Consider the following 17,135-nt stretch of genomic DNA (forward strand, 5'->3'; position numbering starts at 1 on the left):
CAACTATATTATTTAAAACAATATTAACAAAGGCTAAATGGTAAATGGTAACTGATTTAGTTAGGGACCGGTTAGCAAATATATAAACTTTTTTTCTAAAAACCAATATTATTTAAAAATCATTTCAGAATAAATGGAAAAGACACCTTATTTAATACATGTTTTATTATTACTGGTCCAACTAGGCAGAGGCATCATACCTTCATCTAGGCCTGTCCAAACGGGCTTGGCCCGAACCGAAACCGCCCAAACCGAGGCCTTTTTGGCAAAAACGGGCGGTCCGGGTCGGGGTTCGGGTGGACCGGGTGGAAAAAAACGGTTTGCAGTGGTTTAAGTCGGTCGGTCTCGGTTTGGGCTCAAGCCCGACCGAACCGACCGAACCAACTCTTAAAAAAAAAAGTTACAAGCCCAGCCGGCCAGCCCAATCCCACAACCCAACCCACATTCACTAACCCTACCATATATATTCAGATATGTACTCTCTCAGAAACCCTAGCCTCACTCAAGCCTCCACTCTCTGATTCTCTCACCAAACCTCCACCACTCTCAAGCATCAGCCGCCACTCCACCACCTCTCATGCCTCAACCCTAGCCTCCACCACCTCTGTATTTCTCTCACTAAGCCTCCACCTCTCTCACTCAAGCCTCAGCCGCCACTCCATCACCTCTCAAGCCTCAACCCTAGCCTCCAAGTCCAACCATCGTGTATCACAGCAAGTCCACACCTCCATGGCTCCACCTCCTTCTCCTTCTGAGGTGGAGGAAGCGATCCCGATCGTCAACGGAGAGATTTCATCGCAGCAAAAGCGATCTCATCGCGGTTGAGGGGTTTCGTTGTCGGTTGCCATGGTTTCGTTGATGGTGAAGACGGTGCAGCACCATAGTGGTGAAGATCTTGATTGATTTTTTATTTTGTATTTCTTTCGTGTCTGAGATATATAGATCTGGAATTTTGTACTATCATTTATGTTGATTTATCAAGGAAGTCAGGATTTATGTATATTAGATGTGATTTTATGAATTTTTGCCTGGAACTCCTCATCTCCTCTCTCTTTTTTGTGATTTTTTTCTTGGATCAACAACCGTTGTACCCGACCGATCTAACTGTTTAACCGATGAAACCGAACCCGACAAATCCGATGGTGATGGGCGGACGGCGGCGGGCCCGTGGTTTGGTGTAATTTCACCCGACCAAAACCGAAGTTCTGGCCCGAATCCGCCCGTACCCGACCTATGGACACCCCTACCTTCATCTGAGAGGAGGCACCACAGCAGGCACCTTTTTTATTTCATCACATTTCATCTTATTTCTCTTTCCCTGTATTAAGTGTAGGTGGGAAGGGTGCGGACAAAACATTTTTGCTCATATTATGCATAATAAATAAAACAACTATTTGATTCAAATAAATTTGGGCACGTAGTATAGTGATTATTGTGTGAGCTGGCTCAAAACTAATGTAATGATTCTTTAAACAAATTATTACCATAAGTAAGAGGTTAAAGATGAAGTAGTTGAACATAACTAAGATAATGACAAAAAATTAATAACAAATAACCGAAACGGCTAAAGACAAAGTATAAAACTTAAAGTAAAATTCGGAAAGGTAACTTAGGAAAATAGACAGAAAAATGCAAAAAAAAAATAAAAAAAATTGTATGTTTGGTTGTTGGATTGTCTACAAATGAGCCTCAAACAGCTATTGGCTTACAATGGAGTCCATCACGTTCTCTAGCCACTAAGCATGTATACAAACATAAAGTATCACGACATTTTATCACGACGTCCTTTAAAAATTGAAAAATCGACTAGTGGGTTTCCTTTCCAAAGTTGATCAGCTGGTTCCTCTACCTTTATTTGACATGAAACTCCTATATTTATGACAACCGGGTCCATTCCGACATTCTCTTCAAGTTTTGAATGAAAATGTCACTAAAAATATAATAATCTTTTGTAAATTTCTCAAGATCTATGCAAAATATTCCCTCCTAAAAACGCATAAACTTATCATTATCAACAAAAACTGCATGATCTCTTATAGCATGTGTTTTATCTAGCTAGGGATTTTACTCAAGCACTGAATTTAGGTTGATAACCCTCCTCATTTCAAGGTCCAAATCAACTGGAAATTCAAAAAGCCCAAATTAGGTGACTAGCAACCGATCAATCAGCTAAATTAGCCTCCATTAATAAGTTAAGAGTTGATCCAACATGACAAAAGCATTCGCCTAATTCAGAAATTTCAAATCAAATGATTGGCATCCAATTCATCAGCTAATGATTAATTAGCAAATCATTAGCAGTCGATCCATCGGTAACAACTGATTGTCCAGTCAATCTAACGGTCGACCTAGTAATCCAAAATCAATTGTCTTATCCAGAAAATCTGAATAAGTACGTTGATGAACATACCTCAATTAGAACATTACTAGTATTGAACCCGCACCATGCACGACTGTTATACGAAGCACACAAATAAATAAATAAAAACTAAATTGAACATGTATATAAGTCAATTAAATTATCAAGGGTTAATCATATGTTGGTAAAAACATATTTATAAACTACATTATTTGTTGTGAAGACAGATTTCATTTCTCATCAATGGCAAAAAAAAAATCAACAATTTCCTACTTTTTTTTAAGCAAAAGTTTTATTAGATGGAATGATTGATTGTACAAACAGAACTCAACATAGTGAGCATAATCCCCACCAATAGTACACATGAATACCTAGAAATCAAATTTCTCTGTGTAAGACCAAGATTTGGTCAGGTGGTACAACTCTATGTTGTGATGATAACAAGTTTATATTTGTGTATGAACAATTATGGTACTCTAACGTTTGTCTTTCAAGTGTTTGACAAATAGGTTCTGATTCTGATTCAAAGACATATTTATCAGAAGTTAAAGACCAAAGAGTAACCAGTGAATCGCTTCTGCAATCACTACGATCTTCTAAACGGTAGTGAATGCTTCAGATGTTCTGAAGATTAAAGCTCTGATGTGGGCTCTGAAGATTCTGAAGACCAGAAGTTCTGAGCGAACGGTCCAGAAGCTGAAGACTTGAAGACTCTGAAGTCCAAGAGAAAGCTGGCTCTCAAGACCAAAGTGCTTCTGATTCTGGAGACCAGAAGTTCTGAGTGAACGGTCCAGATACAGAAATTATGAGGGTCAGAGGATCCAAGCTTCCTCGTGACTATGATCAATTTGCTTCAGAGGTTCTCGAAGCGTCTCCAAAGATCAGAAGTCAACTAGGATAAGACAAATGTCATTATCAATAGTATAAAAGCAGTGTACTATTCTGCCGCCTTACCTAACAAGGTTCAGCCACAGCAGGCTCTGGAATTTTCAGAATTGCCCTCCAACGGTTTGATTCTTCCAACGGATACAACTTCTCACCTTTGAGTATTTAAAGGCTGAAGAAAGAAGAAATTGGCTAAGAAACTATTGTGCAATCAAAGTGAAAACCTTCCAGCGAATACCTTAGCAATATTTCTTCATTGTTCTTATTGTGTTTACCTCTGCTTGTTTAGAAGCAAATCATTGTAAACCCAAACCTTCTACAAATCTGTTCGTATTTCCTTGAGAGACCGGTTAGGTCAGATTTCTTGAGAAGACTAAGACTTGTGTGTCTTAGTGTTGCTAGTTCTTAGATTTTTTAGACACTGAGCAAGGTATGCTAGAGCTGTTGTAACCATCTTTGAATAGTGGATTACCTTCATTCTACGAAGGAAGAAATCACCTTAACGGGTGGACTGGATTAGCTTGAGGGATTTATCAAATGAACCAAGATAAAATATTTGTGTGCTTTTCTCATCTCTTTATCTCTTGCACTTTGTGTTCTTGAAACCGATAAGATTTGTTAAAATCTTAAAGGGAAAGTTTTTAAACGTAAAACCTTATTCAACCCCTCCCCCCCTTTTCTAGTGTTTTTCATACCTTCACTCCGGTGCGCCCAAAGAATAAACTTTAGAAATCTAACACCTAAAAAACACCTACCTTGCACAAATTGCAATAAAACCCCAAGCAACATTGACAAGGTCTAAACCCAGATAAAGCACTACACGACCAATGAGAAGGAGCATATATCGGGGACCGAGATGTGAAAAAGAAAAGCCACATAACCCCCCAAAACATAGCACATCTCGCTATTGGAGGGGACGACAATCATCATAGGACATCAACCGAAAAAGCGAAATCATAAAACCTAAGAGGAAGAACACCAACGACTCGATTCGCACATGGTCGGCTCGAAACTTCATAACTTTCATTATCGACCTCGAGCTGCAAAACAGATCCGTGAAAATGAACAGCGACACACTGGCTGCACTATACCTTTGGCCATAACTCCACCTTGCAACACCTCACGAACAGAGCTGGAAGAATCATATGATCTGCCTCTGACACCAAAGTTGTAGAAAGGTGAGGGAGACTAAACAACACTCAGCACTTTGAAGGCACCAATCTGAAACGGTACCCAAAAACATGATGCAAGAACCAAGAACAGAGGAGGCGTGGTGAAGAGAAGAACGCAAACCATAAAAAATGGGAAGACCGCCGCCACACACCAATTCACATAGCATGATCTTTGAACAGACATGCTATCCTATTCCCATATTCATAACCAATTCAAAAGTAAATAACACCTCATGAATTAGCTTCCACAAGGTAGAAACCAATCATAATGAAGATTTCACTTCTATGAATAATATGGTCATGTTTGGAGTGCAGGTATGGAGTCTTCAAAGTGAATAACTACAAGCTGCAACATTTTGACTTCTTATGGTCTCTCTAACTGATCTTGAAGGAGAAAACATTATAGGTAGTTCTCGAGAGAGCTGACAAGATGAGTTATTTGCTATTGCAGTTCCAATCCTTTGGCTTCATATAATTAAATCCAGCTTTCCATAAGCATGCTCATTCCATGAAGCGCGGCGTTTGCAAGCAGTGATGGAGCAATTGGGGAGGAAGAAGAAGTCGTGCCTGGTTTCTGTTTCAGATCTACTGTTGCACGCCCCGAGAACACCGTCGTCACTACTCGATAGAGACTCAAGAACAAGCCAGCCACCACCTGACCCATTGAAGTCAGATCTGAATGAACCACCAAAGCTAGATCTCAAAACCACGACCCCAGCAACGAACAAGCTTATAAAAAAAATCGAACCAACATCGTAGAGGCTCCAGGAGGCAAGAGCGTTTGAAAAAGGGAGGCGGACGAGAACGATACAAAACGGATAGCGAAGACGCTAGCAGAGGAAGGAGCAGAGATACAGGAGGCGAGGACGACCCATATCGACTGATCCAAAGCTTCTCCGTCGTGACAGGAAAGGAGATCAACAAGGGTGGTCCGCCCCTTCATTGAAAGCAAAAGAGCTTAGACACCGCAAAATGGCAAGGAAACCAGGACTCGGAAAGGAAGGGAGGAGACAAGAAGTAATAAGACGACAGGGATTGTTGCCGCACACAGTGTCGATGTGGCTGCTACCCAAGGGGGCAAGGTCAAGCGTGAAACAGAGGAGAGAGAGCATAGCAAGTTTTCTACTATTCAGTTAATGGTAACAATTTCCTACTTGTAACTCTAGAAAGCATCACATACAATTAGTCATGTGTTAGCACTGGTATTTGAAGATATTAGTTGAAATTTTACATTATAATAAATAATTTACTATTTAAATTGTAATTACAATTGCTTTGACTTATATTTAGAGCACAAAAATGTGTAAAATAAGATTTGTTTTTAGTAGTTAATTTATATCACTATAATATTAATTTACATTACTATAATATAATAAAGTAATCAATTGATATTAGTTGAAAAATTGATACCCTTTTTTCAAAATTTTAAGATGACAATTCTTTTAAATTACATTGTAATAAAAAGTTTAAATTAATTTTGAATTAGAATTAATATCACAATTTTTATGAGCACAAAGTTTTGTTAGATGCGATTTATTTTTAATATTAGATTTGAACAATCAAATTTTTGAATCATGTTTGGATTATATGAGGAAAACTAATAAAAAATAAACATTTAAATTGGATATGCAATTCGTTATTTCTTTTTAAATTGTAAATTGAAATAAATAAAATTTACTTGAGAAAATAATGTATTTCTATAATTGTATTTATCATGACTTATGAATTTGAATAAATAATAAGGTCATACTGAATTTTTAAATTCTTAGAAATTCATAAAATATAAATATGACATCATCAACCTACTAATAATAGTATGAGAGAAAGAAAAAAAACACCAAAAGAAATTATTACATGAGAGAGTGACACCTGTAGGAATCAGAAAGAGTATACAGTATAGAAAAAATCAACTAAATAAAATCAACTGTCATAGTTAAAAGTTCAAACTAGCTACTTAACAGTTGACGCAGCTAGCCGGACTTCTCTATTTTTATTTTTTAGGTACTAACAACTACGAGTAGAAAGTATCATTGGCTCTGAGACTTTTTGCATTGTCATTGCAGAAAACGGATTAGCATCCTTTAAAACAAAATGCACATATATCAACCTTTATTTTTTTTCAAATGTAAGAAAATACTAATTGATAAATGTTATAGTATAAAACCTTAAGACCAGATTTTGATGAGCAAAAGATTTAAAGTATTATTCAAGTGGAAAAAGTGACTATATACGAGTTTGTGGAGGTCCCCTTTTTATAGTAGGTCGACCTCCTTACCCTAGATCCAACATCTATTACACTGCTGGTTGACTACGTAGACAAGTAGCCCTAATCAGGGTAGAGGTCATGATTGCTTTCCGTAGCCAGATACGTGATTGAGGGACGCCCTGATGTTTAATTGACTGCCAACTTCCCCTAACCTGGAATGAACTTCTGACTGAACTCCCCTAGGCCCAACAATCCAATACTCAACTGCCTGGCTCAAATTCATGACGGTCCACAGCCCCAAGGCTTGTGGCTAGAAAGTCATAAAAGCCTTAATTAAAGCGACATGTCTGGTTACTTGCGTGCGTGGGATACTAGTCGGTTGTGCTTGTTCATCGGTCTGTTCACGTGCTGTCGTTAAGAGTCGGCTCGCCCTCCAAGGTGAGAAAGACACGTGTCACAGAGAGATTTTCTTAGCCCTCGTCTCATTGAAGAGAAGTCAACAAGAGGATGCGTCGAAGACGGGGAACTTGAGGAAGAAACTCGCATACCAAACTACAGCCCATCTGACGTTGGAGAATGACGTGTCCGTTTTGATAGCATAGAAGATACAATGGGAAGAGGACCATGGTCGGTCGACTAACAAGATATGTGAGCTTGAAGAGGACAAAGACAACGGCGACCATCTCATTTGAGACTAGGGAAAGTGAGTTCGTGACTGAGATAGATGAGCTGAAGTAGAGCAACACTATGGAATCCGCCGTCTGCTTTGAGAAGGCGCTGCAGCAGGTGAGGATACTTTACGACGACCTAGATTTCTTAGCACTCAACCCCTTCAAACTGAAGTAGGTTATTCATGTCCCCTTCTCTTTTATTTATTATGTAAACACATGGATGAAATTTCTTTACTTTGGTTGAGCATTTTGTAATGAACTTTTCTTTCTTCTTGTTTTGTTTGGTGGGATGTATATATGAACCTTGTGTCATTGCCTTTTATGTATCATTTTCCTTTGGTTGTAAATGAGTAGCTTTGGTTGTAGAATGTTAGTCGACTGTGTCTTGGGTGGGTGTTTGTCAGCGTGCCTCAGCTGACGACATTCGACGTGGTTGAACCAAGATGGCTAGCTTGGACATCTGATTGTCATCGGTGAAGCTTGAGCGTGCCAGACGACAAGGCTCGACGCATAACCTCACCCAGTGGAAGGGATGGCAACGGGACGGGTCGGGTTTTGCCTTTCCCAAACTCAAACCCGATGTAGCCTCCGACCCATGTCCTAACTTAACTTAAACCATAGACTTTTTTGCAATACAAAATGCAACTTATATTATTTTATTGTGAATACAACTATTTTATATCTTTTTGAAAAAAAAAAGGTATCTTATAGTTCAAATACGACTGAATTGTTAACAAATCAAGTTCTAAACATGGTATATATAAGATTAGTTTGGTAATTTTATATATATTGTTCGGGTTCGGGTGCGGGTTTCACCAATACCAAACCCAAACCCAATCATATCGGGTTTTACCCGTTAAATCGGGTTGGGTTCGGCCGGATGCCCACGGGTTCGGATTCTATTTCCATCTCCAGCAGGTGCAGATGGAACTCACCAAGTGGTGAGGCTTGACGCTCAACCGGAGTCGGTGGATAAAGAACTCACTTGGTCAAGGATCAAGTGGTGAGGCTCGACGCTGGACCGGAGTCAGCAGAGAAGGAACTTTCTTGGTCAAGGACCAAGTGGTGAGGCTCAACGCTCGACCAGAGTCAGCAAAGATGAAACTCACTTGGTATAGGACCCCAATGGTGAGGCTCGACGCTTGACCGGAGTCGGCAGAGAAGGAACAAACTTTGTCAAGGACAAAGTGGTGAGGCTTGACACTCGGTTCGAGTCGGCGGAGAAGGATTTCACTTAAGCAAGGACCAAGTGGTGAGGCTTGACACAGAGTCAGCAGATGTCCTCAAAGCATTTGATAGTTTGATATGAAAAACAAAGTTTGTTAAAAAGGAGGTGTCTTTACGTGATCGACTATTCTTTGGTCGTGTTTGCCTTCTTTTTAGTATCCTTTAAAAAAACTCTTGTTCCTCGTTTGTTTTTCTGGGCATCTACTATACCCAAACCAGAGGTCGAACATGGTCGCAATATGAAGGTCCTTCCAAGGACCGTAGCATCGTATCGTTCTATTCGTTACCTTGGAGAGTTAGCATTCATGTCATGAACAGATGATCGTAAATGACATTAAACCATGAATTTATACCATAATTGGAATTATTTGAAAACAGATGCGGGAATTGTATGACTACTTTACCTATGCTCGAATGAAAACGCTATGTTACCTGTGCTCAAATGAGATTAAACGGAAAGACTCAATTCATGGACTGAAATTGCTTGTTTTAAATATTAAAGAGTCAATCACACAAATGCGACTGATAAGGGACCAAAAGTGCAATTAAGTCATTGGTTTTTTTTCTTTTGGAGTAAGTATAGAAATTAAAAAAAAAATCCACATAATTAAATTTATCTATGTCGTTTCGTAGGCAGCATATATACACGGTTAATATTTGGACGAATGGTAGGACAAATTTGAGTGATTGAAAAAATTAGAGGATTGGAATTGAGGGGAAAAATTTCAGGAACCAAAATCACTCAACCAACTTTATAAGGGACTAAAAATATAATTAAGCCTAAAATAATATGTTTTTATTTACACTCCACCTGCACACCAAAGGAGATAAATAAATGAGAGATATGATACATAATATAATAAAAAAATATTACAATATATAAAAGAAATAATTGTAAATGAGATGAGAAATAAAGAGAGGGGTAAATGAATAAATATCCTATGCAGAAAACATATATGGATCTTTTTGTTTTTTGTTTTTGTTGTTTGATCTGTTTATTTTAAGTTTTGCAAGATTCGACTATGTTAAGGCTCGATTGGCGGCTTTAGCGTCCCCAGCCAACGATGTTTCGAGTGTAGCTCTGGTTGATGTTGCAGCGGGCAGAATGACAACGAAAGGGTGCAGACCAAGAGGGGACATCGTTAAACTGAATTTCGATGCCTCTTGGACAGCAAATGCAGGTGCAGGTTTAGGCATGATAGCAAGGAATGGCAGTGGGGAAGTCATGGCGGCGGCTGCTGCCCACCCAGTAGATGCTCTTTCCTCTCTAGTGGCGGAAGCCTTGGCTTTCTGGTGGGCCATTTCTTAGGCAAAGGATCTAGGCTTCTTCCAAATGGCTTTCGAAGCGGACTGCTTGCAACTATTTGATACTTGGAATAAGGCTAGGAGTGGTGCTTCTTATTTGTTTTCAATTTTGAATGATTGTAGACTTGGTCCAATCTTTTAATTGTTTTCATTTGTCTTTTGTTCGTCATTCCGGCAATGTTGTGGCTGGTTAATTGGCCAAGAACTCTTCAATTTTTCCTAAATATATTTGGAGTGAAGAGGTTCCGCCGGAATTAGATAGGTTGGTTAACTTTGATGTATGAGCCTCTATAGCTCTTTAATCTTTTAATGCAATTTACCACTTTCAAAAAAAAAATTAATAGAGTTAATTTTAAAAAAAGTTTATTAATAGAGTTATGTTTGAAAATATTCATTTCAAAAAACAAGTTTGACATATAAATTTAGGTTTATGAATGAAGTATAAAAACAAGTTTAAAAAAATGAAGCACACAAAATTATAAAAAAGGAAATACGGTAGATATAATACAAATGTGATCAATGCAAGTAATATATAAAAATGTCAAATATTAAATGGTTTGCACGGTTAGTACAGACATTCAATTAAATTATGTCAAATTAGAAAATTAATATATTTTGTTGTTTTAATTAAAATTAAAAGTAAATCTAAGCAATTTGATTCCAAGGTCTTTTGCCCAATTGCGGGTAGCAATTTAGCTCATCCAAAATTATTTTTTGAGTAAAATACACTTACCCCTCTCAAGGTTTGTTAGAAAAACACTCCACCCCATTCTTATTCAAAATATATACTCCACCCCACTCATTTTATCAAGTTAACCTCATTTAAAAAGATGCTAACGGAATATTCCATTCAAATCAAAATTATTTAATGTAAACTTATTTTTCCTTTTTTTGTCTGGTTATTTTTTTTTCAGAAAAAAACGTCACTTTCTAATATTTGACCAAACAAATATTCTCAATGCTTATATACTGTTGGAGCTGGTATATAAAGTAACCATTTTATAAAATAATTCAAGAATAAATATGTATGAAATAGTTTTAAATTAAAACTTATGGTAAAAGTACGTTAAACTTCCACTCCATAAAAGAATATAAAGTTATATTATTATTTTAATTAATTAATTAATTTGGATAATATGATCGCGTTGGTTATAACATGTTAAATGTTAAAGTATATATTACTTTTAGTAATTGAAAATGAGGGATGTTATTGATATATGATAAGAGAATTTTATTAAATAATATCCATACATTACTCAATGAATTCATAAGCAACCTTTTTTTATAAATCTAGGAAAAAGAAATTTAATTAGTATTTATTTGGTGAAATTTTAATTAGTATGAAATTAATTTCGAAATATTTTTATATAATTCACTTTTTATAAAAATCATTTATAAACTGGGTATTACTAGTAATTGTGATGTTATATTCTTTTTTGTTGAAACTAACGTTTTTTTTTTAAATGGAACTGACGTTAAACGATTTTTATTTGAAAGTGAGGTTTTTTTTTTGAAAAAAATAAAATAAAAAATAACCAGAAAAAAAAAGAAATGGAAAAATAAGTTTATATTAAATAATTTTGATTTGAATGGAATATTCCGTTAGTATCTTTTGGATGGAGTTAACATGATAAAATGAGTGAGATGGAGTGTATATTTTGAATAAGAATGGGGTGGAGTGTTTTTCTAGCAAACCTTGAGGGGGGTAAGTGTATTTTACTCTTATTTTTTTTTAGGTTTTCCTATGTTCTATTGCAAGGGACTATGCTCACTTTGTTGAGTGTCTTTTGTATTATCGACCAATTTTCATTCAATAAAATTTCAGCTTTCAAAAAAAAAATAATAACAATTCATCCTAGGTGGCAAGTGTGGTTAAATCTTCTATATATATTAGCAAAACTCACTTGAGCTAAGTATTAAATACAAATACACATGAGATTCTACTAAGGGAAAAAATGGTGTTTTAATGAGAGAAGCAATAACAACTTTGTAACTGAATAAAAATTATAACTCACTACTGCAAACACACATTAAATATATTCAATAATATAACATTGGTTAACCGGGCAGTTTTTATGGATGGGCAAAATGTATTGCCTACATGTGTTTGAAGGCACAAAGTGGATACTCGCTAAAAGGAAGCTTGAGAGATAACTTTAAATAAACAATGTGTTAATGAATAAATTAATATCAATTTTCAGTTGCACATTTCCTTGAAGATCCCACGAGCTTGCTTTCCACCAATTCATTTTCAGTTACACATTGCCTTGAAGACCACACAAGTTTGCTTTCCACCTATTCATGTTGAATTTTTTTCAGTTACACATTGCCTTGAAGAAAGACCTATTCACCTAACAGTTTTTCCCTGCAAACAAATTAAACCAATGACTTTTCATTTTTCATGTGATTTAGTCATTATCCTTCATGATGTAAACCCGAACTTATAAAAAATAAATGTGAGACTATAGATACAGGGGATTCATTACTGCATAAAGCATCAACAACTCACCACTCATGATATCAATAACAGCCACAGAGAATAGACTCAGAACAAACCATTTTCTAACAATTTCTATAACTGACATATTTTGTAACTGATTATACAGAAACTAAATAAAATTGCCAAAGTCCAAAAGTTATCCAGTCACCTACATTAAATAAATAAATAAATATAAACTTAATTATAAAACCATGCATTTAATTATTGTGTATCTCTATATAAAGAAATTACTCACACACTCAAGTTATAGATATCTTAGACTTCATCAGCCTTCAACAAGTATGTCATTTTTTATTACATTAGCTAATTTTAAATCTTTTTTTTTTGTATTACTCATTTCTTCTTTCTTTGTGTCAGGAGAAAGATCATTAACGGCAACAAAGAACTTACATTCCTCAGTGATCTATCCTCCAATACAATATTGGAAAATAGAAGTACGAGTTTCATGGATATAGGACACTCTGAATATATATAGGGAAAAAATTAATTATCACTGATATGGTTCTAAATCTAATTGACAAGAAGGTTTCAATTTTTATTGTCTTTTTACATTTTATTATCACTAAACTTAATTCTCTTGAATTTCTCTATAGGACAATCATTGCAAGGCTCAGGTCTGGAAAAAAATTGTGCTTGATGTGGATTCATCAGGTAAATAACTATTCTATAGTCTATCTTATGCTTTTCTATATGAATATCTCATAGAACAAAAATCAATCTATATACTATAAAAAGAGAACTTCCATTTCTACACAAGGTTCTTCAAATTTTACTAACACTAACAATAAAATCAGAAACTAAAAACATATATATGTCAAGCTGAAACACTCACAGTTACTCCCTCCTTGCTCGATATCACCACAGAATGAGCCCAGATAGTATACTTCCTGTGAAAAAACATAGTATTGTAGTGTTAATATTGTTTATTATTATTGATTTAGAATAAATTTTTTTTCAAGAGAAAATGATATCATATATATTAAGGGCCAGAGGAAAAGCCCCTCCCAGATTACACAGCAAGGAAACAAAATAGATCAGTACAAAACAGTAGCAAAACTACAAGGTAAGAATAAAAGTAGTAGAAGCCTAAAAGAATACACAGTAAAATTAGAATCCCAGGAAGAGTAGACATTGCAGAAATTGCACATCTTGGTTGCAGACCAGGGGAGACAATTACGAACAGATAAGTACTCCTCACTACAAATTCTCCAAAAGCAAGTAAAACCTCAAGACTCCTTCATTTCAATAGCAATTTCTACCCTTAAGGTTTAAATGACATTTTTTAGGGAAGATTTAAATGGTTGTTTTAATACTATTATTTAATTTAATGACAATAAGAACCAACAAACAAGAAAAAATTCAATTATAGAGGAAGAGGTAAACACAGAATAGCCCACAAAGAACAAAAGGCAGTGAGGAAAATACCTCCACAAATCAATGACATGGAAGGAGAGTAGGAACCTTCAATTCAAACTCCATTATATGACCATACCGTCGAGAGAATATCATAGTAACACTACTACTTTAGTATACAATTATGAACTCCATGGGCAACGCTGGAAGTCGCGCAGCGGCGGTGGTCGTTTGTCCTATGCACCACAAGTTTGACAAAGAAGCCAAATTGGGTAGGACAGGGGTAGTGGTGTCGGTCGCAAGTCCAGCGGAAGCTGTCGGAGGCATGGCTGGTGGTTTCGTGGTCGTAAGGGAAGGAGGAGGAGAAGAGGAGAGGCCAGGTGTGGTGGCTAGGGTTTTTGGTTCGACAGAAGACGAGGAGACCTAAAAAAGGGGAAGTGTGTTACTTATATTTGCTATTTTTTATTTATTGTTTTTTTGTCAATTTTTTTTAATTCAACGTGGAGTTACTCCTATTGTGTGGCAGCCTTTTTAAAAAAAAAATTTAGCCATAATATTAATTTATCATGGTTTCATATTTTAAAATTATTAATTCTTACTAAAAAATAACTTAAAAATACATTTTTTTAGTAACTTAAAAATACATTTTTACAAACTAAATAATCACACTATATTAATATGTATTAAATTCAATGTATTTTAATCTTTTATTTTTTAAAAAATTCCAGGGAGCGTATCATTATTAATTACTACCTTGAGGTAGAACACTCATAACCGATTTCAAATACCACTAGATGTTTTTGAAGATAGTACGAGCTTAATCAAGTAAGATACTCAGCTTGCACAATTAATAATTCAAATAGATTTGATTATTTGGGATGAAACACCTATGACTAAAATGTTGGCATTTGAATCCCTTGATAGGATACTAAAAGGCATTGTTGGTTTCTTGAAGATCTTTATGTTTTCTAAAAGTATGATCGATGTCACTTCATCATCTGCTCAACTTAATTCATTGGCATCTGAATTCAAAAAATGGATATTGCAAATTGGTGATGAAAAAATATCAATAATTAGTAGAGAAAGAGAAGACATTTCAACATTCCTAGGGTCGCAAATACTTCAGGAAGTAACACTGGTGAAAAAGTGCTTATAGCACGTATAGTTTTTACAACAAATAATTCTAAATGATATTTTATGCTAGGAAGAATCAATTTCCAATAAAGTTTGTTACACCATGACAATCAACAAAAGTCAAAGTCAGTCATTGAACTATGTGGGATTATATTTGTCAAGACATTTATGCTCTCACGACCAATTATATTTGCATTGTTTAAAGTAAGATTGCCAAAGGGATTGAAATACTTATTGTTGAATAAGATGATACATATACGTAATATACGAAAAATGTAGTGTACAATGAAGTTTTTAATGAACTTTCATATAATATTTTCTTACTCTTATACAGATTAAAATATCACAATTTAAAATTACAGCTAAAAACAAACACGTGCAGTTTAAACTCGTGCAACACACTAGTATAATATCTAAACGAACTCATACTTACTTTAAAAAAATAAAATAAACGAACTCATACTTGAATGCATGTACCAAACATCAATTTTTCTTTGTAATAAATATATTAAACAATAAACGTAACTCAACTTATTACTTAAATTAAATATTTCAAAGTAAATTAATAATTTTTTATGTCATTGGATAAATAAATTTTTAAGTTGTTAAAATTATTTCTATGCTAATAATTATATATCAATAATTAAATTTGAGTACTATTAATTATTTACACAAAAATAACTCTAATTATATTTATTGAAATGGCTTAATTAACACAATTTTTAATATTTATAATTAAAATTAATTAAAATTTTATTTATTTAAACTATCATAATTTATATATAATGTTTAAAATATTGTAAGTAAACCCGTGCGTTGCACGGATATAATATCTAGTGTTAATGTAAAACTGTTTAACATTAATAGCGCATATTCATTAAACTCAACTAATAATCCATGGAAAAAAGTCTTGACGTCTAACTCATTTTTTTCTTCTAACTTACGAAATGTGATGTATCAATGCAAGTAATTTTATAAAAATAACAATCCATCAAAGTTAAAGAAAGTCTTGATATCTAAAGTTCAAAAAAAAAAAAGTCTTGATATCTGATCTAGCTCATTTTTTCTTCTAACTGACGGTAGATATATACAAATTTGATGTATCAGTGCAAGTAATCTTATCTCTATCGAAAAAAAGTCTTGACATTTTTTTTTTTTTTTTTGGCTTAATTTCAATTTGGGCCCCTGATGTTTCAGAAATGTGCGATTTGCGTCCCCCGTGTTTAAAACATGCGGTCAAGCTCTCCGACGTTTCTAAAACGTGCGATCGAAGCCCTTCCGTCCATATCCGTTTGGTTCCGTCTGTTGACCAAACGGAGTTGCGTCCACGTGTAATAAAACGAGCGAATTTACCCCCTCATCTTTCATCTTTGTACAATTTGTCTCCCTAATGTTTAAAACGAGTGAATTTACTCCCTCATGTTTCAATAAAATTTAAAATAAAACAATTTAATTAAAAAACTAAATAATATCAGAATATAACTAAATATAAAATATAAAAAATCCAAATCAGTTCATCTTTTTCACCTGTAATTTCACTCTCTTCACCATAGCCATAACCACCAAGGTCTACCATATACAACAAACCCCAAACCACCACCTCTTCCTTCTGAACTCACTATCTTCTTCTTCTCCTTTAGATCTGAACCTGCTATTCTCCATTACGAAACCCACATCTACAAAATCGACACAATTTTTTATGTTTAAATCCCTAAATCCCAACTCTCACAACTTCAGTGAGGACATCATCTTCCTGGATTTCTGGTTTCTTGCATTATTTATGTGTTTTTTTTTTGTGCTGGATCTGTTTTTTCATGAAAAATGGAGAGAAATGTGTGTGTTTGAAAATTGTTATTACTATTAATTCTTGATAAAGCTGTTATTTTGTTAACGAACATGAATTGAAGATTCAATTTTTTTTCTTGAATTGTTGTTGATTTGAATCTGTTTCAGGTTGTGTTACTTTGGTAATGAATGATTTGTTTTCATTCAAGATTAATGATATTTTTTTTTTTTCTGAAACAAATTAATGATTTTTTTTGTTACAATCTGTTAAAGATTTATTTTTTGGAATTCTGTTTTTAAACATTAGGGAGGAAAATTGCACAAAGATGAAAGATCAGGGAGTAAATTCGCTCGTTTTATTACACGTGGACGCAGCTCCGTTTGGTCAACAGAAGGAACCAAACGGATATGGACGGAAGAGCTTCGATCGCACGTTTTAGAAATGTCAGGGAGCTTGGCCGCACGTTTTAAACACGGGGGACACAAATCGCACATTTCTGAAACATTAAGGACCCAAACTGGAATTAAGCCTTTTTTT

This window comes from Lotus japonicus, chromosome 3 (genome assembly GCF_012489685.1).
Source record: "Lotus japonicus ecotype B-129 chromosome 3, LjGifu_v1.2".
NCBI lineage: Eukaryota > Viridiplantae > Streptophyta > Magnoliopsida > Fabales > Fabaceae > Lotus > Lotus japonicus.